Here is a 25,133-nt window from a genome sequence, read left to right as displayed (position 1 = left end):
AGCAACAGCAACTGATTAAACTCAATTCCTGATTCCTATCCTTCTCCTTGGCTGTTGAACTATAACTTTGTATTGATACAATGTACTGGACAGGTTATTGTTCTCTACTCTGCTTGGTTACACAGCTTATTTACTATTTGGTACGACTTACCTGAAGAGTACTGTGGAAATGATATGGAGGAAGTCTGGGATCCGCTCGTATATCCGAGTCTGGTTCATTGCTTTCATACTCTGTTGTCCTACAGAGACATATGTAGATCCATAGCAGTTCTTTATTACTTCTTTCACTTAGATCCTTTTTTTCTTTAAAAATAATGAAAAAAAAAAAAGATGAGTTGTTTTAGATGTGTGGATTTTTGATGCTTACAGTGAGAGCTTTATTGACAGTGGATAGAAAGATAATACTAACAAATACTTTTTTTCAGCCCTTAAAAGGAGAAGGATTTTCAGATTGGGCACAGTGTTATCTGGCTTTTTTTTTTTAAATTTTGTCTTGCTACACTACGTAATATGTTTGTAGGTTCTGTGTGACCATAGTGTGGTTCTGCTATAGGAGTCTGTTCTAATGGGTCACAGGTTTATTTTGATATAGTTTATGAGAATTCACTATGAAGTAAAGAAAATGTACTGCAGTGATCCTGTCAAAAAATAAAAGCTCATGCACATATCAGGGATGACTTGCTTGATGCCAAACACTAATCTGATATTAAAGTACAATGCAAGCAAAACCAGTATTGCTTGGAACCAATGCTTTTCTGTGGATGTACTGGAATTCTATTCCCAATTCCTATAGATATCTACAGAAGCATACACTGAAATTCTCAGTATTAAAACATTCAAGTAAAAAATAAAGTATATCTTAAAAAATATACCACAAATTGTATAATAAATTAATCTGATTTTTTTAGGTCAATTGCTACTGCTATTCACAATTTATAATGATTTTGCTAGCAGACTGACAAGTCACAATAAAAACACTTATGTTTTGAGTTAAGCTGTTTTTTCCCTCTGGGTTGTTAAGTGGCATTCTTTCTCTCCAAAACTTACTTCTCTGGACCCTCACTGTCATTTAGAAAGAACAAAAATTTTCTGTGCACCAGCTTTTTTTCTGCTGGCAGATAGAGAATGTTGGAAAAGAGCTTTTTGAGTCCATGTCAGAATCCTGTGGCCCTTGGCTGGCCTGACCTCAAACCATCTATAACATGGTGGCTTTTGCTAGGGTTTTCTTTCGGGTTTTGAGTTTCTTTAAAGCTGAAACTTTGAAGCTCAAAATCCTCAGAAGGAACAGAAAGAGAAACCTCATGCAAACAAATACCACTGATCTTTACACAGCTTTGATCTCTTATATATCTATAGTGCCTTTCATCATGAAGAAGCCTGATAAGATTCATAAACTGCCTTCAAAGGGAAATATCTTTTCCTCTATACGACAATGTGCACACCACTGAAAACCAGTCTTCAGAGTAGATGATGACCTGTAGCATGATGCATATTAACTGACAGTAGGGCCATAATTAGCACGTAGAGAAGAACACATTATTTGTCAGGATTTGCAATGCCAGAGAAAATAGTAAAGACCTCAGATTTTAGTGTCATGTTTATCTAAACTGGAAAGAGATGCATCTTTAAGGGACTAAGGGTAATACAAGGGCAGCCTGACAGCATGTTATCTTAGTCCTGGTTACTGCCTCAATTCCAGTTAGCCACTGCATGTGATCAGTTTAAAACTGTCCACATCCCTGGAATGCATTGCCCTTCAAGGGATTCCAAGAGAAAAACACATGAGGTCCTGGCAGTGTCTGCACACATGAGCGGGTGTGCACACATGCACAGCGTGGTGACTGAATTCCCAGCTCACACAGGTGTGTCTGTAGGAGAGGATTGGCTAAGCAAGCTGCCCCAACCCTGTGCCATCTTGGTCTCCTCAGCTGCCCATGTAGCAAACACCCCATAGCCCCTCTACTCTCCAAGACCCTACAAGGCAGACAGTACATATTAAGAGATACAGTGTTGAGCAGAGGAAAGAAGCTGATCACAGGGGGCAGAACAGCCTTTTGTGAACCGTTTCAAAGTCCTGGGTGCAACAACCCCTACTGCTGGCGTTGGCTCAGCAGGTGTTCTTGTTGCACCTGTCAGCAGGTGCCAGGTATGCCAACCTAACTTCAGGACAGAGGCTTCTGTATCTCCTTTCAACATGCACTGGTACCCGACAAGACTTTTGCTCAGAAAATTTTATACTCACATTTCTGTTCTCTCTCCAGATTTCTCTTGAGAGTCCTGGCCTCAGGGAAACCAGCTGAAACAGCTCTTCTCCCGCCTTTCCATTAGGCAGAATCTTTGATTAACTGAGCTTCCAACTGTCTGAAAATTGCAGGCACCCTTGAAGATTTTCAGGTAATTGCAGTCTCTACTGTGTTTCAAAGCTAAGGCTTAGGTTACTAAGCCATCTCCATAATGTCTGATCAATGAAGTGATCAATTAGGAATGGGAAAATGAGCTATGGTACAGCAAGTGGAATGGTTAATGACCTAACATGGAGAAGTCTTTTAATCTCTGGCTCCCATGAGTGCATGCCAACCTGTTCTTCCACAAAGGTAGCAGGGCCCTGGAAAGTTGGAAATGACCATAAAATAGAGAGCAAATGGATACCGGGTAAAAATCAATTAAAACTAGAGGCATTGTAAAGACCCAGAGAGGGCTCAGGAAAAATTCCAAGTGTTTGTTTAACGGATGTGTGAGATTGTTTGCCCTAGTAACTGTGTCTCTGTTTGATATGTATGAAGCTTTGAATATTTTATAACAGTGATGGCTGTGTTCACTTAAAGGCAGCTGCTTAAAAAAATTAAAATTCCAGAAAACACTTTGTCTTTCAACTCAGCATTATGTAATGTTTCAGGCTTGATACCCATTTTCTTTGAAGGCTTTTCCTACTGATAACTTCAGAAGTGTCACCCAGGAAAGATGTTTCATATGAAAAAAAAAAGGTTGTTGGGTCTTAAAGATTTTGTTTTGTTTTCTTTTTTTTTTATTCCACTGACAGATAATGAGTGTTAATGCCCCATCTGAAACAAAAAAATGATAGTTGAATTGGAAGAGTGCTGAAGAGGAGGGCACTGGGGAACACATTTGTGAGCCATCACACAAATTCTCTGAGAAGCCCAGGCAGAAATTCAGAACATCACATCCTAACAGAACATAATGTACTCCAGAAAGAGGAGAGATAATGTATCCTAATGTATTCAGTATTTGCCTTTGATGTAAGCTTAAGCATTATTCCATATGTTTTACTCCATCACTAAATTAATTTTGGTTGGAAACCATCACACATTAATTATCAAATATGACTAAGCTCCAGCTCACTAATTTTCCTAGGTTATTTGATGCCTGCTGTGAGACAGTTACATTGCAGAATTTTGTTTATAATAGCTGTGGCTAACATGTTAGCAGTGACTCTGCCAGATTTGCCAGCCATCAGGCACAAATACAGCTCAGCTGTCCAGGGAGGAGATTGTATAGGAAGTGAAAGATCTGAGCCTCATCAAACACTTTGCAGATGCATGCACAGGGTCTTCTTTAAAACAAAATAGAATAAATTAGAATCTATTTTTACATGGAAAGAATCAAGTCATTTGGACCAAACATTTTATATATTGCATGGCAACTACTGCAAGAAAATGCTTGAGTAAAGAAGACAGAAATTTATTTTTAAAAAATAGATTTCCCAGTATTACAGACCACTTCATGACCTAATGCTTTACTTTGTTTTGAACAGCTTCTATGTGAATTTTCAAGAACATTTTAAATAATAGATGTGCCATAATTACAGCCTGTGTTTCTTATGAGAGGGGGTTTTACTATTCAGATCTTGTCATTTTAAGATCAAAAGATTTCTATTTCAGAATTCTTTTCCTTGCTGAGCTCTAGACAGACAGAATACTTCGTGAGTTGCCGGATCCTTAGCTGTTGTAAGCTCTATTACCATTAAACTAAAGTGTTCTGAAAAATCCTTTATTACACCAGCAGCTTATTGCAGTATTGCCCATGCTTCTGGAATAGAGAAGCCCACATTTCTTCTGAAATAGTCTAGGGACCAACTGGTGTAAGTGAAACTAGAGTGTTTTTCATCTAAAGGAAACTATAGAAAATTTTGAACTAACAGTAGAATCTCATCTTTTTTCTGTTTGCTTGCTTAATTGTGCATATATGCAGTTTTTTGCAATGTTTCATCATGTCTTGTTAATCATTGGAGATCCTTGAGTTGCATGGTAAGAATATGTTTCTACAGCAAAAGAAACAAAAGGGAAAATTTTTCTTTGTTACCTTCATCATGGAAAGAATAACATATCTATCCCAAACTAAAGGTTCATAAATCTAGACACTGTTGTATGAAAAACAACTCATCCCGTCTCCCCCATTGGCCAGATGCCCCTACTTAACAGGTGGAGGAGGCAGTGCTCAGATAGTGACAAGAGATCATACACAGCTCATATTTGGCTGTTCAAATTCAAGGCTAAATTACAAAAGTGGTCTGAGTATAATGATGTTCAAAATCACACAGACTGCGAAAGTTTCAGCCCAAATATTTTCAAGGGCAAAAATCTCTCAAGAATGATGTGGGTTTTTTCCTATTATGTGTCACTTCAAATGTTGTTAAGAAAACAGATTGCTTCCAGGTTTAGGCTCTGACAAAAGAGATGGTTTGGGCTAAAATAAAGATGTATTAGTTCTACTTATGACCTGTCTCTAGTGATGTGCCAACCTTGAACCATTTGCTTATTCCTATTACAACTGCTTCTAGCTTCACTTGAGGCTTTAATGGGACATTCATTCAAGGGAATACTGTTGCATGAGAAAGTAGCCAGTAAGCCTCTTTTTCCTGCAGCCATGTCTTTCACCATCCCCTCAGCCGAGCTACCAGCATCAATTGTGCAGCTGAGTGACAGTTTAAGCTGAAAGAACAATTTCTCCCAAAAGGTTTTTATCCCAGCTGCTCTGGTTCCCTGACCTAGTGCATCACAGTTCTTCAGCTTGTGCTGGCACAGGGTACAAGGTAGAGGATGGGGACTAGTTTGGGGCAAGCAAACCATGAGAGATCTGGAGTCTTTTATTGTAAAAACCATTACTTTAACGGACAGGAAAACCCATTACAGTTATTTTCACATTGAGCTAAATTCTGCAGGCTTTAATCACTTTTTTACCAAAATTTCCACAGTCAATGGAATCTCACCGAAACACAGGCGAAGCTTGAACCACTGAAACATAAAGCTTTAGACGAAGGGTAAATGGCAAGAAAGGGAGAAAGACATGACAATGGCAGAGATACAATAATTAATTTTCAGAAAATCTTGAAAAATATATCTTACCAAAATATTATGTAATGAACACCAGAATCTCATCCTGTAAGACAACGTTTGGAATTAACTTCTACTTTTTTTATTGCCCTGTGGGCCATCTGTTAGCATTATTCCACTTTCCATTTAAAAAGCCATCTCATCCTTAGCAGATGTTCGTTTTTTCTACATGTATGTTTTGTAATTCCTCTCAACTCTCTTAATGGGCTTTGTACTCTCAAAATTTCAAGTTTTCTTATATTGCCTCTACAGTGACTGTAACATCCCCTTAAAATTTGAATAGAAAGCTTCTATTAACATCTCCGTTCTTTGAGGATACAGTATTCAAACATCTTCACAAAATAGCCTTTGCAGTTATCCCTAATGGGCAGTAGCTGTAATCCCTGGAGCTCCTATTCATTCTGAAATATAAAGTTGAAAGCCTTAACTATCTCTACTGGAACTCTTAAGATGTCACAAAAAAAATGGACTGTCTGTTCACACAGTAAGGAAAAATTTTGGAATAGGATATCTGTCTCATGCTACATGCACTTGGACTGAAATAGGGTTTTTCCGCTATTTTGCATCACACTGTAGAAGTCAACATGTGTAGTTAATAGTGAAATGAGTCTGGGAAGTATCACACAAGGGTGTTTTGCATCCTGCTATCCAAATGAACATGAAGGATACGTGCCTCCCCTATGGTAGGCAGAGGTGCAAAAGGTCAAACGTTTGTCTGGCATATATTGCAACACAAAATCCTGACGTTAATAAGTTTTAAGTTTTCTAAAATAGTCATGTACCTGTCTCCCTTAATATATTTGTTATAATTTTCTCTTCCCCACCTCTAAATTCTCTCCTCTTTTATGAAATAGTGAGGTTTTGTATCCGTGACTGGTAGAAGAAATCAGAGTAAAAGCAGCTGAGGAAAGAAGAAATGGATGTTTGCAATGTGTGAGTAATGTGGACTAAATGATGACCTCAGTGAAATGAAAATCCTTAGTAGGGCAGCAGATGGATGTGAAAGATGAGGAGACTAAGGACACTACCTCTTCCTGAAGACCCACTGACACACTAAAAGGTAAGATGTGCAGAGGTTGCGGTTTCTCTGCCTGGTCAGAGACACTGGTATGTTGAATAGAACAGCTACACAAGTGGGAGTCACTCAGTTATTAGACGGTGTTGCAGATTTCTAAGAATACTGCCTCCTTGGAAGGAATATTCCATGGGATAAATTTGAACCCAGCCCCAGAACCACTGCACTCTTCCACCCTTGATATTTAACAATCAAGTTTTCTTGAAAACAACTTGCTTCCAGTCTCTACAGCTCTTAGCTTCTTTATCTTTGCTTTGTCCTTCTGCTTTCCCAAACAGATTTTGTTTTGATTGCCTCAACAGCTAAAATAGCACAGCCTAAAACATGGTTGGCATATATGAGCTCTCTCTGACCCCTTACTTGTTGGAGGGTTTCAGCCTTCCCACTTATTTCTGGATCCGTTTTTATCCCCACTGCCACTGCCAGCAGGGGCATGAGGGAGGTTTGCAACCTGTGCAGAGTTGGGCTGAACACTAAGAGAAGTGATGAGGAGAGCAATTTTAGCTATGAATATCCTAATGAAGCTCCTGTGCTGACCTTACACACTTCTGATTAAGCAAATATGCAAATGCAAAGCAGTTCAGAACTGGATTAGCATTCAAAGGGTTTTAAAAAGCTACTGTGGCTACATGCAGAGTGACCTTTAGGCCTGCTTAAATCTGCTAGAATGCAAATGGGGAAAAAGAGAGACATTATAAATACAGTAGAACTTGCAGGCACTGTAAAATGTACCACAGAAGGAAAAGAATATACAGATTGAGGTTTTACAGCTGATCTGGTTATGGGACAAGAGATTATTCTGCATCATACTTGGGGATGTCTCTTCCAGTACCTTCCAAAACCAAAGTTAGCTCAACAGTTGGTTTGATCATAATCCTGAAGGTTTTGTACTTTAAAAAATGAAAAAGGAAAGCAGGTAGGTAAGTATCCAAATCTGGGTCCCAACAGTGCTATCAAGATTCAGGGAGAAAGAGGAAATCCAGGGCAGGTAGGAGACATATCTCAAGGTCATAGGAGAGCCATTCAACACAACACTCAGGAATCTACTCTTTCCTCTAGTTGGTGTTCAGGAGGTGAGCATTCAGAGCAAAATTACCTTTAATTAAAGAAAACTTCTGTAATGAGAAGCATTGTCACGTGCTATGGTGTATACGTCACAATTCAAAACCACAACCTGGGCTGCGGTTTTAAGACTAGGTATCATGATCCACAGGTGCCTGAGGGTTATTCTAATCTTATACTACTAAGAGGAGGGTGTTAATGTAGAAAACCACTGGAAAGAAGTGTTTAAGAAATACTGGCCATTTACAGCCAGCTGCTCGGTACAAATACATACCTTATTTCTAGGAACACAGCAGTGGAAGAGACCTCCTAGATTCTCAAGAATGTGTGATTTCAAGGACTGTATTTTATTCTTCATTTCATAAATTAGGAGTTTAGTTGCTGCTGTTCTCACTAAACCCACTGAAAGACTGTTCCAGAATGAGCTTCGCTTCTAACTGAGAATGGTCTTCTGATTTCCAGGCTAAGTGTATTCACAGCTACCTTTCACCCATTTATTCAGAAAACTGACTTTGTTTAATTACTTCCTAAGGTCTATGTATCAGTATTTGTATTTTCTTTCACTTAGAGTACTGCTTGGAAAAATATTTTGACAAAGAAAGATAATGAAGGAGGAGGATACTATAAACCAGATGAGATCCTCTACTGGTATAAACTAGTTTGACTTTGGTGCTAGTATGTATTGCCCAGGAATTTAAAAGAAACTTTTCATGTGTTTTTTTTCAGGTTAGACAAGATAACAAATATCTGTGCTAAAAGGCAATGAATACATCCATAGCAAACACACCTTTGGGTAACATTTCTAACATTTTTTCTCAGAATTCTTTTAAAAGAAAAACTGAACACTGAAACAAAAAAAAGTTTTCTTACTCTGATTTCCTCCAATACTTTGTTAAAAACACTTCTTTACTCTTGGTCCCCATGTCTTAATGTAACATGTCTATTACTGTTTATTTTTGCATCAATCAACTCCATGTTTCTTAATTTGGAAGGTATTGTCAAATATATTTGTTTGCCCAATGCATAGTTGAGGTTCCAGGATTTCTTTATGCAGTTGGCAGCAAAACATTATAATACATTGGTTTATTTTCTTGCTTTGGAGGTAAACAATAAAGATAAAAATTTATTGCAACTCAAAATACTCTAAAATGTTCACAATGATTTGTCCAAGTTACAGCTGAAAGGCTTAAAATACATCTTTTGTATCTTGGAAGCAATTACTCAAAGTTTTTGAATCTGCTGATCTTTTGCATGTGCTGGTTATTTAGGAAAGGTTCAGGAACTTGTTTTTCAATACTTTTCTAAATTGAAGGAAAACAAAAATTTTGATAACGAGAACAACAGTTAAATAACATGAAGCTATAAGGGAAAGTAGAAATAATTTTGTTTCTAATGACGATAGAACACATTTTTCCTGTGATTTAAATCCCATCAAGCTTTATTTAGAACTCAAATAATAAAAAAGCTCCATATTTTATGCCATTTTAAAATGACAGGCTTCATATGGCCTCTGAGGCAAACTCTAAAATAGCACAAGCTGATTCAAAATCAGATCTGAGTCCTGTGAGAAAGCTGGCTGCTCTCTGCTTATCGCAAAATGTGAAACTGAATTTTGTACCTTTACAAATAATAACTGCTTATCCAGTAAATATCCTGCTTTATTTCTGCTCAATATGAGGAACACATATTGCAGCAGCAGGATAAATATGAGGGCTCCTATGAGCCCTTCTGCTTATGAAGTCTGCAAACTAGAATCAAACGTTTCTTTATGAAAACAGCATATACTTTAAGAAACAAAAAAAAATCAGCAAAGCTTTATGAGACATAATTGGGATCAATAGAAATAACTTTAATTCTGAGATATGTTCTGTAGGTTTTTAAACCATTCTTTAGTATTCAGTACTAAAGGCATAATTATACATTAAACTATAGCAGATGGCATCATGTGGAAGTATCATTTGTTAATATATTCTGCTGGGCTTACCCATCAAGGTAGTGCAAATTGGCATAAATTACACTTTCTTTTGGCTCTTTGGCATGTTGATTGCATTGCGTTACATTCTTTCACAGCTCTATTCTTACTCTCTAAACTATGACTAAAAAGTCATGTTGCATAAACTTAATTCAGGAACAGTGAAATCTTTAAATGTCAGAACTACAAATTCAAATGGCTGATACTAATGTTAAAGAAAAGTCCATTCAACTTATTTTTCTCTTGAACTAGACAGTCACCCTGAAAAGGGTAGGTTGCCAAAGAAAGACAGACTGAGGATAGATTACAGAGAAAAAATGAGAACTAGAAGTGGAATTAGACCCAAGCCGATCCTTTCCATGCAAATAAAGAAAGATGCAAGGAAGTCAGCACTTAGATCAGCTTCTTCTGTCAGTGCAGGGCTGAGACGAAGGTAAGAAGGGCCCTGTGCAGTGTCACTGCCATATAGCGGTTCTTCTGGCAGGCACAGGGTAGCCCTCCCTGTCAGGACAAAACTCAGGCAGCCACATTATCCAATTTAATTTAATCTGAGGTTTTGATAACAGCCTTGTACCCTGTATTCATCCAACAGCTATGTGCCGGTAGCCGTCGGTGTCTGCACCCAAGTAACTAAACTTGCTGTCACAAACCCCCTCAGCAGCAGAGGAAAAGAGCAATGCACTTGAACTGCAGAAACCTGCCGGAGAGGTAATCGTGCCTTGCTTTGTTCTTAAGAGCCTTGCAAGGAAGTCACAGGCGTCTCTCAGACATCGTATCTTCCAGGGGGAGGGCAGCCAGGAAAACACTGTAGCTGGTATTCAGAGCAAGCAAACCCGTGAATCAGGACAGCGACCTGCTTTTGCCTTTCTCACCGCCAGTGAGCCTGGGAAGAGTTACTCGGAGGAGTAACACTCGGATAGATAATTAAACTGTAGCATAGCAGTTGTTCAGCAGAGGGCAGCATCCGTATATGGAAAAATGCTGGTCTCCTCTAACAGCTGCTTCCTGCTGCCTTTCTTACGGAGCCCGGGAATCTCAGCCTTTTCCCTTCTTACTAATTCACAGGTAAATGAACGTATCACCCGAACCTGAACACTTAATAAAGCATGGAAAAGTATGATATTAAAAACGTGACATCAAGATTAACGTTTTAAAATGAAAATTATCGGCAATGAAATTGAGATTCCAGAATCAAAGTTGAACTCTCTCCAGATCTTGCATTCTGCATATTTTACAACACAGACAGTATTATAACACTGATTAGTGTGATGATTAAATATAGATAGTTCAGGAATGGCTAAATCAATCAATCTCAGTCAGGGAGTAGAACTTCAGTTCAGAAGGCACTGAACACAGAATCACAAAATATTTTGAGTCGGAAGGGACCCCTAAGGATCATCTAGTCCAACTCTTAAGTGAATTGCCCATATAGGGATTAAATCCACGACCTTGGCATTATTAACACCATACTCTAATCAACTGAGCTAATTTAAGTGTGTATGTGTACCTGTGTGTATATAAAATCAACAAGTTCCAGCAGACATACACCTGACCAGCTTTGTTAAGTGCTTCTAGACCCTTGGCTTTTAAAAAGTGGAATGGGGAAACAGTCTATCCATGCAAAAGCAGATAAATTAGTACTATTCTTGGAGCCTAATAATTTTTTATTGTTGCAGTTCCATTCTTTCATTAATCTAATTTAGTTGTATTAATGTAAGGTAATTACAAGAAATTTGCCCATGTTGAGAGGCAGAGCCACGCTGGGGCTGCTCTGCTTATCTGTGGTATTCCTTCCTTCTAGCTGTTCCTTTGCCTGAATTTATGTCTTTACAACATGATACTGCTTAACTTTATGAACAGGGTGGTGCCATTCACTATAAAGATGCTGGAAGACTGGCAAGTAGTTAGGATGTTGCAGTCACAGTTCAGAGATTATTAATCTACAAGGCTGCTACCCCTTCCAAAAAGATGACACCTTTCATTAGGAGAACAGGAGCGAGCCTGGGAAGTGATGCTACATAAACAGAAGTTAAAGAGACTGCTGGAAGCAATAGCCGTGTTTTAAGATGCTGAGTTAACCCCCGGACTTCTAAAGTGCATCTGCAACTGTGGGAGACACACATTCTTTTCATAGATGTAATTCATGGTAATGGGCAGCAACTGACTGAGAACAAATTTGTGAATTTTATGTGTGGTTTTCGTGACACTGACTATCAGATTGATCTCGTGGGTTTTGCCATACTGAAAAATCATGGTAAACCATTCAACATGTGTAAATGAGAATATAGCATAAAACGTATTTCTGCTCTGTATCTTTTTGATAAAATGATACTGGCATGAATAATCCTCAGAAATTTAATTACCTGTGTAGGCAACCCTACAGCATTCAGAAAAATAAATATCTACACATTTCTAGTTTATTTACAAATCTTTCTCTGAGGAAAGAGAAAAAACCCCAAACCAACTAACCAAAAAAAACCAACCAACCAACCAACCAATCAAAAAAACCCACAAAAAACCCCAAAACCCAAACAAAACCAAACAAATAAACAAAAAAAACAGATCAAAAGCAAACCAAAACAACAGCAATAAAGAACAAAATGAAAACAAATAGAAAAAAGAAAAAACAAACAACAACAAACCCACATAATAATAATAAAAAAACCCCACACCCACCCCACCTCCATTAATTCTCTTGAAAAACAAGGGTTTAGCAGTAAACCACTGGCATTTTCTTCATAATCCTGCAATTCTAGCTAAATTCATGTGATAAAAATACAGTTGATTTTAATGTGAACAGTTTAGTACAAGGCTTTGCAAAGCCAGGGTCTGAGGATGTGTAGGAAGGGGAAATTAAAAAGTTAATTGAAAAGAAAACAGATGCTATAGGAAGATTGACAACAAAAGCCTGCAGAAAGAAAATACTAAAGCAAAGTACTACAAAGTGGGGAGAAAAAAGTATGGAATAAAAAAAGACAAAGTTTGACTTTATGTATTGTGAAATGTAGACATTCATCATAAATACATGTATCTGTCTATGTAACTCTAAAACCCACATCCATTCCATTGCATTTTTCAGTTGAAAATGATTATAGCTTAAGTGTATAGTATTTGCAATCTAACATTCTAAGTAATTTTAAATCCCCTAGGAATGATAAAGTAAAACACTACCTATTTGCCTTTTTCATACTCCGGTGCTCCCTCCTTGTGCTTCTTACTTTTCCTTGCACAAGAACTCCAGTTTAAAAAAACATTAAAATTGTCATGCTCAAATGTCAGATTTTTCAAAGCTGCACCTCCACCCTGAAGTGCTCATCTGATTTGGTCCATTAAAAATAATAATTTAAATTGGCTACAGCAAAATTTGTCTGCACCAAAATACCGGTGTGATCCAAGATGGCCTTCCTTTCTCCTCCTGCTGCAATTCAAAGTTTCTTATCTTTTCCCTAGACCTTCCAGCTGCCCGAATTACTCCATCCCTCTCTGACACCTGTCTTCTCTCTCACCTACTTTCATCCTGGGTGAGACTGGCCACACATCCCAACTGCAGAAAACTCCACAGATGTTTGCAATAGGCATATCCAAATTTTTGCTAGGTACAGGATAATTTTGAAGCACAAACCTCTTTTAAAATAAGTAGAAATATCAAAGTGAAAACCAAAGTTAAGAGCAGGAAAATCTATACCAGCAGAAAAGAAAAGAAAAAGAAATTAATTCTTCTGATAAACCTTGTTTGCCATTCCTTGCAAATACTTTGCAAGAAATATTGGATATTGTGCTGTCCAAAGAGGCTCCATACCCAGTGAAGGACGTGGCCTTATTGATGTCTTGTTTTTACTTTCACCTCAGTAGTGGCAGAGATTGTATCAGAAAGTTTTAAAAGCAAAATAGAGGTTAGATCCATTTTCGATACTCTAAATTAAAAGAATAAATGAATCACCCAACTGTAGTTAATGGGCAATTAACATAATTCTGGTCCGGTGTAGCTGAAAGATAATGAAAAAGCTGATTGCAAATGAACCAGCAGTAATGTGGGAGGTCATAATAGTCCCATAACTCTGAATGAGAAACCAATTTCTCCTCTAACACTTGGTGCTTTGATTGGTGAAGGGCTTTATCATACTATGAAATTTGCCTGTGATAGTATGAGACATAAAAAGAAAAGGTTCTGCTGTGTAAATGGTGGATGGCTTACAGAACAGGTACCCTGAGCTACTGCATGAGCCCACACTAGCTATCATAAACTAGAGGGTAATTAGAAGTGCAGTAGTGAATTGAGAGGAGAGAAGCATATATCTGAGTAATGAGCTCACAAGTGTACCACAGCAGGGCAACAACGCACCAGGGGAAATGCAGCAGGGCATCAGACTCTGTTCCAGCCTAGAGACTGGATGTGCTGATGCCCTCTGACTTTGGCCCACCTCCTGGATACGATGTAATATCTTCTTTGTGCTCAATTTGTTCTTAGTTAAGGAGGGGGTAATGGGGTGGGATGAATTCCACCCACAATGCTTCTCTCATTCCCTCTACTTACCATCTATGTCCTGATCCTATTAAAACTTAAGATCTTGTTCAGCAAACTGTCATCAGATAAAGTAAATTACATTTTATGCTAGTGGTAATGCTCTCAAAATCAAGAGAACAATTGAGTCTAGGGCAAGGACCGTCTCTTTTCCTAGAATTTTAAGTAAATCTATATTTAGCCCCTTCGTGGCTTTTGAGGGGAGAAAAAGGTAATCATGTTAGAACACTGTAATGGTAAATGAATGTACATCCTAGAAGCAGATGGCACATTAATAGGGTACAGACACACACAGAAAAAGAACGAACCCTCCAAAATGTTATTTTTCTTTGGCATTTTTCATCACTGTTCCTATGTCTTTTCTACCAGGCTCAATATAATGATGATAGATTTAACAGAGAAGACTTGTCCCTAGTGCTCTATTTACGTTGTGACAAAGCAATAGGTTATTGCTGCATTATGCACAATGTAAAAAGTAAATAGATAAAGTGACAGTGTTTAACACTCAGAAATATTTAGCATAACACTTGAGATGCGAGGATTACAAACAATGTTTTTAGGTAGACTTTTACATCATCTTTTGAACCGCTGTCCTATTGCTAAACTGAGGGGTAACAGAAGTCACTAAGTCATTTGAGATGACCTGACCTTTTTGGTGTGTAGAGATGCGTGGAACTCCTATGTGGGAGCACTGATGCACAAACCTCCAAGGAGTGAGTGCTAGAGTAGATACCTGTAGCTCCTTCACACTGAGTAGACCTCCCATCTTTGTAGTGCCCATAAGGTAGCAGAGTACTGGGGTCAACATGGAAAAAGCATATACACCAAATAAAATATTATTAACCTTCCTGCCTAGCCATCCAAAAAAACCCTCTCAGATAGAGTTTCAAGAAATACTTGTTGGAATAACGCTGAAGGTATCATTATTTGACTACCTATAAATATTAGTAATAGCTTAAGAAAGAGTAGGCAGTAAATTTGATCCACTTGGGAAAGCCAACATGGCTTTTATAATGGACAGTCTTGTCTTCCAAATTTACTGTAGTTCTCTAAAGAGATTGACTTGAGTGAATGATGTGTGAATGTGTTAACTCCGTTGGCATAATTTACTTGGATTTCTAAAGGTCTTCTAAAAAATCCTTCAATAGAAAGTTTTTAAGGAAGCTGAGCAGTGATGGGATAAAGGAAAAGGTTCCTGCATGTATAAGTAACTATTTAAAGAATAGAAAACAGAGGGAAAGTGAATTAATAATTTTTGCAATAGAGCGTGTTTCACCCTTGGAGTTCCAGTGGGATCTGAGCTGGTAACTGGGGTAGTCAATGCATTCAAAAATTATTTGGGAAAGTGGGTGAGTAGGGAGTTCAGGAAGTTTGATGAGGATACAGAGCTATTCAAGATAACAAGGGCAAGCAGCGACCAAATAAACCTGCAGAGAAACCTTGTAAGTCTGAGTGACTGGGCAATTAAATGACAAATGAAATTCACTGTAGATAAATGGAAAGCAATGCACATGGGAAAACCAATTCTAACTCCACATATTAATATGATGTAGTTGATCATTACTACTTAGGAGATAGATCTGGGGTTATGACAGATAGTCCTATGAAAATGTCAGCCTGATGCTTAATAGCAGTCAAGAAGGCAAGTCAAATGTTAGAAAACATTAGGAAATAAATGAAGAACAAAACAGAGAATATCACTGTGCTGCTACAGAAAACCATCACTCAACCCCACACTGAACAGTGTGTGCTGAATACTGTCAGGTCCCCTTTTTTCAAAAATAATACAGGTAAAACAGAAAATTTCAGAGGAAAGCAACAAAAAATATCAAAGTTGCAGAGCAGCCATTATTTTAAGAAAAAATACTCAGCAATTACAACAGAAGATGCTAGCACACTTAGTCCTGAAAAAAAGGATGACCTATAAGAATATGATAGAAATCTGAGAAATCAGGAACACCTGGACCCTTCCCACATGAGAACTAGGGAACATCAAATGAAGATATTAAGAACCACATCCAAAACAAACACAAGCACTTCTTCATACAATAATAGTAGACTTGTGAAAATCATTGCCTAATGATAATCTGGATGAAGGGAATAAAAGGGGAAACTAAACAAGTAGATTAATCACCTACTGAGAGCTACCAAAACATAATGACTACATCTATTCAGGATGAACATAGCTGGAGTCTGAAGAGCAGCAACAGCAAATATCATGCAGAGACAGTGCTGAGCCTAGATGGGCCTTTGGTCTTAGTAATAGTTCTTAATATGATCTTACATTCTTCTGAAAGATTGCTGCATCTGGGATATTCAAAACGTGGTTGACTAACTAAGATGAGGGAGGAAAAATGAGGGAATGAATAACATATGTGTTATACAATTCAGACAAATGGTAGGTATCTCGAACTTTATGCCAATACGAATTAAGGATAACTAGTAGCTGGCAGAAGGCAATGCACAGTTTAGAGAAGTAGTCCCTTTAAGTAAATTATATAGTTTCAGATATTTCTTCTTAACTCACATGAATCAATCTATTTTCTTTGATTACTGTAACAGGACATTTCTTATACCAGAGGGAGAGACTTTTCCTCCTTCTACTCTCAAATGAATTATGACAGAGATCACCTTATCTAGTGATCTGGGACAATTTGCCAGGATCTCCAATAATCTTCCACTGTAGTCACTACCTTAAAGAAATATTTATACTTTGTTCACTATAATGAAATCTGAATTATTTCAGGTAATGATGCCAACTGGGAAAGAAGAAAAGGACCTAAATTTGAAAGAAGACTGGGAAGGCAGGGGGGCTATATAAAAGACGCTTAAATAAATTGCTATAAAGATGGCATCACCAGATGGAGCTGTTACTTACACTCTTCTAAATGCTTCTCCTTTGCATCCAAGGACCTTCTCAGTTTTAAGACTTTATATATTGCATAATTTTGTGAAATAATTTCTGTGTTCCAAAATATGGCAAATAGCAGGGAAGACTGCTCTCTGTCCTAGTATCTCCAACAGAGCTGCTATTCTGGGAATTCTTGTTGCTTTCTCAGGGTTTGTCAATGAAGACATCACCTGAGCCCTTTCTACTCTTTATTCAAAGAGACTATTACATGACAGTGGAAATAAAGTATCCTGCACCACGACTACAACCAGTGCCTACCACACTGATTTCGCCCTGCAGTGGTAAGCTTACCTGCAGGGCTTAAACGTCGCATGTTGCTTTGGCAGAAAGACAAGCAGCTACAGCTGATCCACACATAACCTTATCGATTGTATCTCTCCTCTCCCAGGCTTTCCAGAACAGTGCTTGAAATGGGAGCCTCTCTGCCATTTTTCTTTCTATAGATCTGTTTATTCTTTCTGTTATCAGTGCTCCCAATATGCATTATCTCTGTACATTATCAGCCACAGCAAAGCGAAAAGAAGAAAAGCTTTGCCTTTAAAATATTTAACTTAAAACCCCAGTTATCTGATCCAAAGCTTTGGCTCTTTCCCAGGGAAGAGAGCAACCTTCAGTTTATTGCCCATAGAAGAGCCTATTCTTATTAATCAAGGCACCTCGGCACCTCATTCAGTGAAAAGCCATGCTTGGGGAAGCTGACCTGATTGCTACCTCTGAGGATCGAGGGGTGCTGGACTGTATTTAAAGAGGCTATCACAACCTTGGCAAAAATTGTTTCCTCTTTGTTAAATTCTTGTCTGTACCAGACACTATCACGGGGCTTTAAATTCCACTTTGGAATTCTATTTTTAGAGCTCAAGTGGTATTTATATGGTGCTTCAACCTGACACGAGCTCTCTGCACAAGGCTGAATTTAGCCTTGCATGCACTCACTGCTGAAGCTGCTGACTATGATAAACCCAGAAGGGTTTGCTCTACATGTGTCTAATAGGCTACTATGTACCAGAAATGTAGGACTTCCATGATGGCTAAAATTTCACCAAATGCTTGCAACACATTAACGATGACAAATTATGTTTCTAAGTTCACATTTTGTTGTCAATGGTGTCTGTACTTCATTACTGACTGTTACAGAAAAATACCAAACCCTTGTTTTAAGAATAAATGAAATAAGATTCCCAGATTTTTTTTACAGCTAAGAAAAAGTCCCCTTTTCAGTCTGGTGTTTGGTCATGCTGTCATCAGCCCTGGCTCTCTTCACTGGCACTCTCTTCTCTAAATTTTGAGCTGTTGGCCAACTTGAACAAATAGGCAGAAGAGCACAGGGGAAGAGGTCTCATGGATATTAGACTCCCTTGGGCTTCATTACATAGAGGAGAGAGAGTACTAATATCACACTGACAGAAATATGCTGAACCTGTATTAGACGGTAGAGAAGGCAAACAGGAGTAGATGAAGACATAAATATAATAGAAAATTAGATGCTGTTGATTTTGTTGCTCATGGATAACATGGTAATGTGGGGGAACAGATACACAGGAGATCAAGACCTGCTTACTCACAATGTTGTGAGTTTTGTGTGTTTTGGTGTTTGTTGCTTCAGCTGCAGGTGCAAAGTGGGCAGCCATAAATGCCCCTTAATATAAAAATATAGATTAAAAAACCAGTCCTAAGTGTCTTGCCCAAATTCAGTCAGTGATGGAAACAATTATATACGTTGCTTCAAACTGTCTGGCCCTGATAAATTTCTGTTCAAAGGCTGAGCTGGGGTAATGAAAAATATTCCCAGGATGTTCTCAATTTCATAACTACACATTAGCTATAAGCAAAAAAAAAAACTCCAAACCCTAGAAACAAAACACAAAATGAAACCAAACAACTCACAGTAGTAGAATAAAGCAATGAAGAATGACAAAACCGATGAAGAAATCCACAATGTGTTTGCCTGTGCCTCACAGTAATTAATGCTTTTTGAGATATTAGATAAACTTTTCTTTGTTGTAATAGAAACAGATTTCCCAGATCTCCTATTTCAACTCTCAAGCTCCACCTTTTCTCAGCTTTGTCTGAAATTAGTCATATTTTCTACCACTTTAATAAACGTGGAATACAATTTGGAAATTATCTGTTTGCATCAGCACTGGCAATGAACAATAGCTCAAATTTTGAGAGTCAAGGCTTCAATAATAAGGCCTGATTTTCTTAGCAATCAGATGCATACACACGCGTACACACACACGCACGCACGCACACCACATGTCTTTGTGAATAGGGCCCAAAACAGCTGCAACCTTCCAGAAATTAATTGGATTCTGGATCATTTGCATTTTTATATAGTTTACCAACAAAAGATGGAGATAGCAAGTTTATTAATGTGAAAAAAGAGAGACAGAGGGAAAGAGAGAGAGGGAGGGAAAGTGAATGTTTTGGTTGAGCCACTAATCCAAATTTTAATACACATAGTGCCTATTCACCTTATAATACTTCAGCAGATCCTCCAAGGTGGAAATTGATATGCAGGTCTAAACTGCAGGCAGCTGTTAAGGACTCCTACTGATGCCTAGGGCCTTTACAGTTCCTCATCTGGGTAGACATTATGATTTGATAATGGCCATATTCAGACAACACCCAAGGCAATTCTAGGATTTGCTGTCACAATAGACACACTGAAAATAAAGTCAGTGTAAATAGATTAAGAAATTGACAGAATAACAAGGCAGAAAGAATTAGAATGAATACACAAATGGCAGATGACAACTCAATGTATTGTGATACAGAGATGGGATAAGGAAAGTGGAGCTGGAGGATTTATCTTCTGCCAGTATGCCTTCAACCTGCTTCCTGCCAGTGTGGATGCCTATTTCATTGAAAACTGAAATCTTTATTACAAGATTTCTTATCTCTCTTGTTGTCTATTGAAAAAACTTCCTTTCTGCTCAATTGAAAGCGAAAGCTCCTGAAAACTCCTGATCCATATGTCCAAGAGAGCTTCAGTTTTTCCAAGTAGTCATCTAGTGACCAGTGGGTAAAATTGACCCTCTTTTTACTTGGGAATAGGAAGAAAATACTGACTTGATATTCAGAGTACAGTGTGACCCTGAATTCCGATGGAAGTTGGTGTGAACACTGCATGACAAGGTGGTAACCAGGGCATTATATTATGTGATTCATTTCCGGATTTCTTAGAAATGCTTGTGCTTAGGTGTTTGTGAGGTTTAGTGCATGAACTTTTCTGTGGAGTCCTTTATTTGATGCCTTTGGGCTGAGGGGGACTATGAATAGATGGAATTCAGTTTATTCACTTTTATTGTGATTGCAACTTCATCACAGCCAAAACCAGCTCCTAGCTTTGCTCAACCCCGCCTGAAAAACCAAATCATACCTGAGTAAAGAAGGTACCAGACCAATTCCTATAATACAGAATATGAGTTTATATGTGCAGAAGAACTGTGGATATTGAATAGTTTCTTGGTTGGTCTCTGTACGATAGACCCAGAGCACATGCAGCGATGGAATATCAAGCAGTGACATCTCCAACAGGTTGTTGGGTGAAGAAGGAACTAGAACTCCTATAAGGATGAAAACGAAACTCAGCGCTGTGTAAGTGCTCAGCTGGACAAGGATCCTGTGAACTTCAATTCTGTGTTAGTGCACCTGCCATTGCCAGACCTGGTGCACAGCTTTCCTGGGGAACAAAAGCTGGTTCGGAGCACACAGGAAAGCAAGGCAGTAGCACTGCACAGGGCTGGTCTATAGCAGCAAGTGGCTATTTACATAGCAGTAAAATGCCATCTACTTTCACTATGTCAGAGCTTTAGGCAGCAAGATTGGCCTATAAGGAGACACTGCAGTAAGAGGTGCTGCTGGGAGGAAGAAGGAAAGAGTAACTTTGACCCCCTGGGGCTACATGAGCAGAAAGTTGTGCCCTCAGCTATCCAGCCCAGCTCCACCTTCTCCTGCAAGCCCTTTCCTATTTAGATATTTTGCTAAAATCACTGAGAAACCTTGAGATAACTCTCATGTTTGAACAACGCAAATCCCGAACCCTCAGTGCAGGATATTCAACCAACACATCTTGAGTAATCTGGAGGGAGTGTAGACTCATTTTGAGTAAAATAATTATTTTTGCTTGAATTCATGGGAATTAACGCAGTGCTTGAGTGCTGTGTTGAATCAGGGACAAAATTATATGTGTCTTGCATAAATAATAATTAAATCTTTATGACTTTATATGTCTATTATCTTGTATGGATCTTGTGAATGTAACAGTTCCATCTAATTCTGAAACAATGCAATAGAACAACTTTGAACTTTCATTTTCTTACCTCTTTCTTTTTTTCCTCCTGCCCCATTTCTTTTGTCTAGTAAGGAGTCTCCCTGATTTTCCTACATTTCCTGGGGTTTGTTTTCCTTCTGCATAAAGTTTGACCAATTCTTTTATATACGTTTTGATCACAGTCCATAATTATATTATATATCCTCCTTTTTTTTTTCCTTTGTTTCTTTTTTTCTTTGCTCTCCTCCTTCAGGTGTTATTTTTATTCCTCTTTCTTTGTGTGTTCTCAACCACTTTTGTTTCATGCTCTCTCATTCTTCTCTTTCTCTGATTAATTTACACTGAGCATCTGACTCTATTCCTCTCTCTTAATCTGTCCTTCAAGGTTAGAGGAAGAGATAAGATGATGGTATGACCAGAGAAAGCAGAAATCAGGCATCAAGGATAAAATGGGCTGAATGTCACAGAGCCTTCAAGTATGAGGAAGAACAAGTTAGAGTAACAAATATTAAAAGAAGAGGATGCAAGGGAAAGTTCATAAAGAACATGGAAAAAGGATTGAAAACAAGGTCAGTGAGGGAAAAACTGCAGTGCTACTAGTTCTATTCACAAGTTCAGTGTTCCCTGATTTTTGAAGGACCCAAAGCTGCAAGGAGTAGAGAGCCCCATTTAGCCTTAAATCAATCCTGTTAAAAGGAATACCTTGATTACAGTTAGCTTGCCAGAATTTAGAAATGAGACAGGAACATGGCCAACATTCTTCTGGCTGAATACACAGATATTAGCGAGACATATTATGGAATGATAAAGTATCTAAGTGCACCAGGCCCTTATTTATCTAACTTTTGTTAACCTTTGCAGAAAGCTTGCCAAAGTATTCTGGTAGTACTGGAAAGCCAAGTAATAGTCTTATAACCAGGCAACATTTTGCATGGCACAAATAACTATATTTGTACTGCCTAGGGACTTTGTAATTTCCTGCTTTTGAGACAGTCAAGAAATATGAGAAGTGTAAGATTGAAATCCTGGCCTCACTCAAGTTAAAGGCAATATATTCATTTAAATTCCTGTAGTGCAGCCACTTTCCAGCTAAAAGGGTGCTGACGAAATGTTGCCTGTGTGAACATATCTAATTTAGATGGTTTTAAAAAGCACCAGAGGAGAAAACACAGAAAGCTGATGAATATTAGGGCAGGAGTGATAGGAAAATTACAGATAGAACAAGATCATGAAAGGACTAGGGCTATAAAGGGTGGATGAGAGAGCATATCCATATAAGACTCTAAAAGGAACACAGGAGAGTCAAAATTGTCAGGCACTGCAGATGAAGCGAAAAGGAGGACAGACACAATGAGAACTTGGAGCCATTCTAGGCAAAGCAGAACTTGTTGCTACCAAATGGGCTGAACTGAGGGCTGTGGCAGCAGAGAGTGAAGCTCAGGATGTCTGGAAAGAGAGGTATTCTGTGGCTGTGCTTGGGAATCTGGCACAATATTACCATAGCTTTGCATCTATTTACTTTGTAGCTATAAAATATATTTTGTTTCCAGAAAGTATCAAACTTACAATATTCAGGATCTATAGCACTCATTTTCTGTATTTCAAGGATGCCACATCTGAACCCTGCCTGGAGACTTCCTTCTCCAGAATGAGAAGACAACACCAGGGGCACCTCTCCTCACGTGAAAAGCTGTATTTCACCTGTTAAATATCTTACAATGCTTCTCCAAGCAGAAATACAAATATTTGACTGCTGCTTCACTAGGCAATAGAAATGTGTTTTCTTCTTCTCTGTAGTGAGAAAGCAATAATAAAGCACTTATTTCATTCTCTGAGAGGCAGCAAGAGGGAGAAGCAGTTGCATGACCAAAACCAAATCCCGATAACAGAGAACGGTATTTGATATTAATTTTCTATTGTCTTCTCAAAACTCGTTTAAATTCCTGATGGATAGGTCCTCCGCTTCTCCTTTTGGGATTACCCTCCATTATTCCTAATGTCCTTTTCTTAATTTTGTATTTGCTTTACAAATAAGGTAATTTTTCTTTCTCCGTAGCCTTTACATCCTATAAAAATTTAAAACTTGTTATATTTCATCTCAGTTACTGTTTCCCTAAGTTGCTTACACTTGATCATTTTTTTTTTCATGCAAGTTCATCTTCCTGTTATCATTCTCTGGATTTGCTTTAGTTTATCAGCTGCATTCTAGCAATGTGATTAATCAAAAACATATCTAGTATTCTATCCAGGCTACAGCAGAACTACACAGAGAGGGCTATTAAGACAGATCTCAGTGATGCACAGCTTTCACACAGGCAGCCTGAAATTTTGCTACGCTTCATTGCGACTGTGTCATGTTACATATGCATGTTTAATTTTCTGTTCACTATTGCCCTTTAACACTATGTAAGACAGTGACATAAGGCTATTCAGCTGGTTTACGCTCTTTCTGAGGACTGCTTGAATGCTAGTAATGATGTCATTAAAAAAATATGAGATCTGAATTGGACTGTGGACTTTACCCAGAAATTACAATTTTATTTTCTTTTCTTTGTAAGCTGTTTATATATATATATATATATATCCTTTTGCAGCTAACAGTTTCACTTAATGGAAACAGGATTTTGCTTTGCAAAGTTTGAAGAAAGCCCACTTAGGACTTTAGTTACCCAAAATATGGAAGTTTTGCTAATTAGGAAACAATTCTAATGCTCCAATGGACATGGCTAATTCAAAGTGCACTTGTTAAAGATTAGAAGTTAAAGATCAAAATCAGAATAGTATGTAGGCTTTGTAAGAAGTTAATGCTGCGCTTTCCTGGGACATCATCAGCAGTACATTTCCTACTCAACTGCACCTCAGGAAATCTTCCATTATCCCCATATCATCACTGGCGAATCAGAGCTCAAGTCAGTCCAGCATTTTAATTATTTGGGAAGCATCATCTCCTTGGATAGTAAAACTGACAAAGAGATAGACAACAGGTTAGCGAAGGCATACAGAGCTTTCAGTAAACTCCATAAAAGAGTTTGGTGAAACAAACACTTGAAGAAAAGTACAAAGATCAGCATTTACAGAGCCATTGTACTGTCTACTCTTTTATATGGATCTGAATCATGGGTCATTTACCGGCACCACTTGCGTCTCTTAGAACGCTTCCATCAGCGCTGCCTCTCATACAATCCCAAACATCCACTGGATGTGACCAACACGTCTGTCCTTGAACAGGCAGCAGTCACGAGCATTGAGGCCATGCTGCTGAGAACACAGCTGTGCTGGGCAGGGCACGTCTCCAGGATGCAGGACTACCGCCTCCCTAAGATCGTGCTCTATGGGGAACTTGCCACTGGCTGCTGCAAGAGAGGAGCCCCGAAGAGGAGATACAAGGACTGCCTGAAACAATCCCTCAGCCTTGGCCATATTGATCACCACCATTGGTCTACCCTGGCCTCTAATCGGGAGGCCTGGGACACACCATCTATAACGCTGCTGCTGCTTTTGAGAACACACGCAGGATCACTCTCAAGGAGAAAAGACAGCGCAGAAAGAACAGTGTCTTGCCAATACCATCTAAGGAGACTTTCCTCTGTGCCTTTTGCAACTCGGACTTGTCTATCTTGCATTGGCCTTTTTAGCCATCAGCACCCTTGTAGCAAGTGTGGGTAGAGCCCTTCTCAAATCTTTGTTCGTGAAGCCTAGCCATGATGATGATCAACAGTACATTGTTTCTTGTAGAAGTGAGACCTGTGGTACTAGATGTCTACATAAGATCTTCAGAAATGCACTTGATCAGGAGAAAATACTCCATAAATAAATAAATATGTATAAATTATTTCAAGTAGAGTGTTGCTGTCTTTTAGATGCACAAAGTAGGACCTGCCTGTAACAATCTGCCAATGGGAAATCTCCACTATAGTGTAGTATTAGTATTTCATTAGTAATTATAAATCATTCTGGGGTAAAA

General features: G+C 38.4%; 1 protein-coding gene and 1 long non-coding RNA gene across 2 annotated transcripts in view; one reads left to right on the top strand and one right to left on the bottom strand.

The window, feature by feature from the left end:
- The window catches only part of ZDHHC14 (zinc finger DHHC-type palmitoyltransferase 14), a 645,017-nt gene that overhangs the window by 149,089 nt on the left and 470,795 nt on the right, over positions 1-25,133 (bottom strand). The window lies entirely within an intron of this gene.
- On the top strand, positions 2,268-24,959 carry LOC126640434 (uncharacterized). The gene is made up of 4 exons (XR_007629037.1): positions 2,268-2,394; positions 3,041-3,257; positions 6,206-6,411; positions 16,729-24,959. It is a non-coding gene; the product is annotated as an uncharacterized LOC126640434 (long non-coding RNA).

This window comes from Myiozetetes cayanensis, unplaced genomic scaffold (assembly GCF_022539395.1).
Source record: "Myiozetetes cayanensis isolate MyiCay16 unplaced genomic scaffold, myiCay2020 scf2-11, whole genome shotgun sequence".
In the NCBI taxonomy this organism is placed as follows: Eukaryota; Metazoa; Chordata; class Aves; order Passeriformes; family Tyrannidae; genus Myiozetetes; species Myiozetetes cayanensis.
This window is presented reverse-complemented; position numbering and strand designations above follow the sequence as displayed.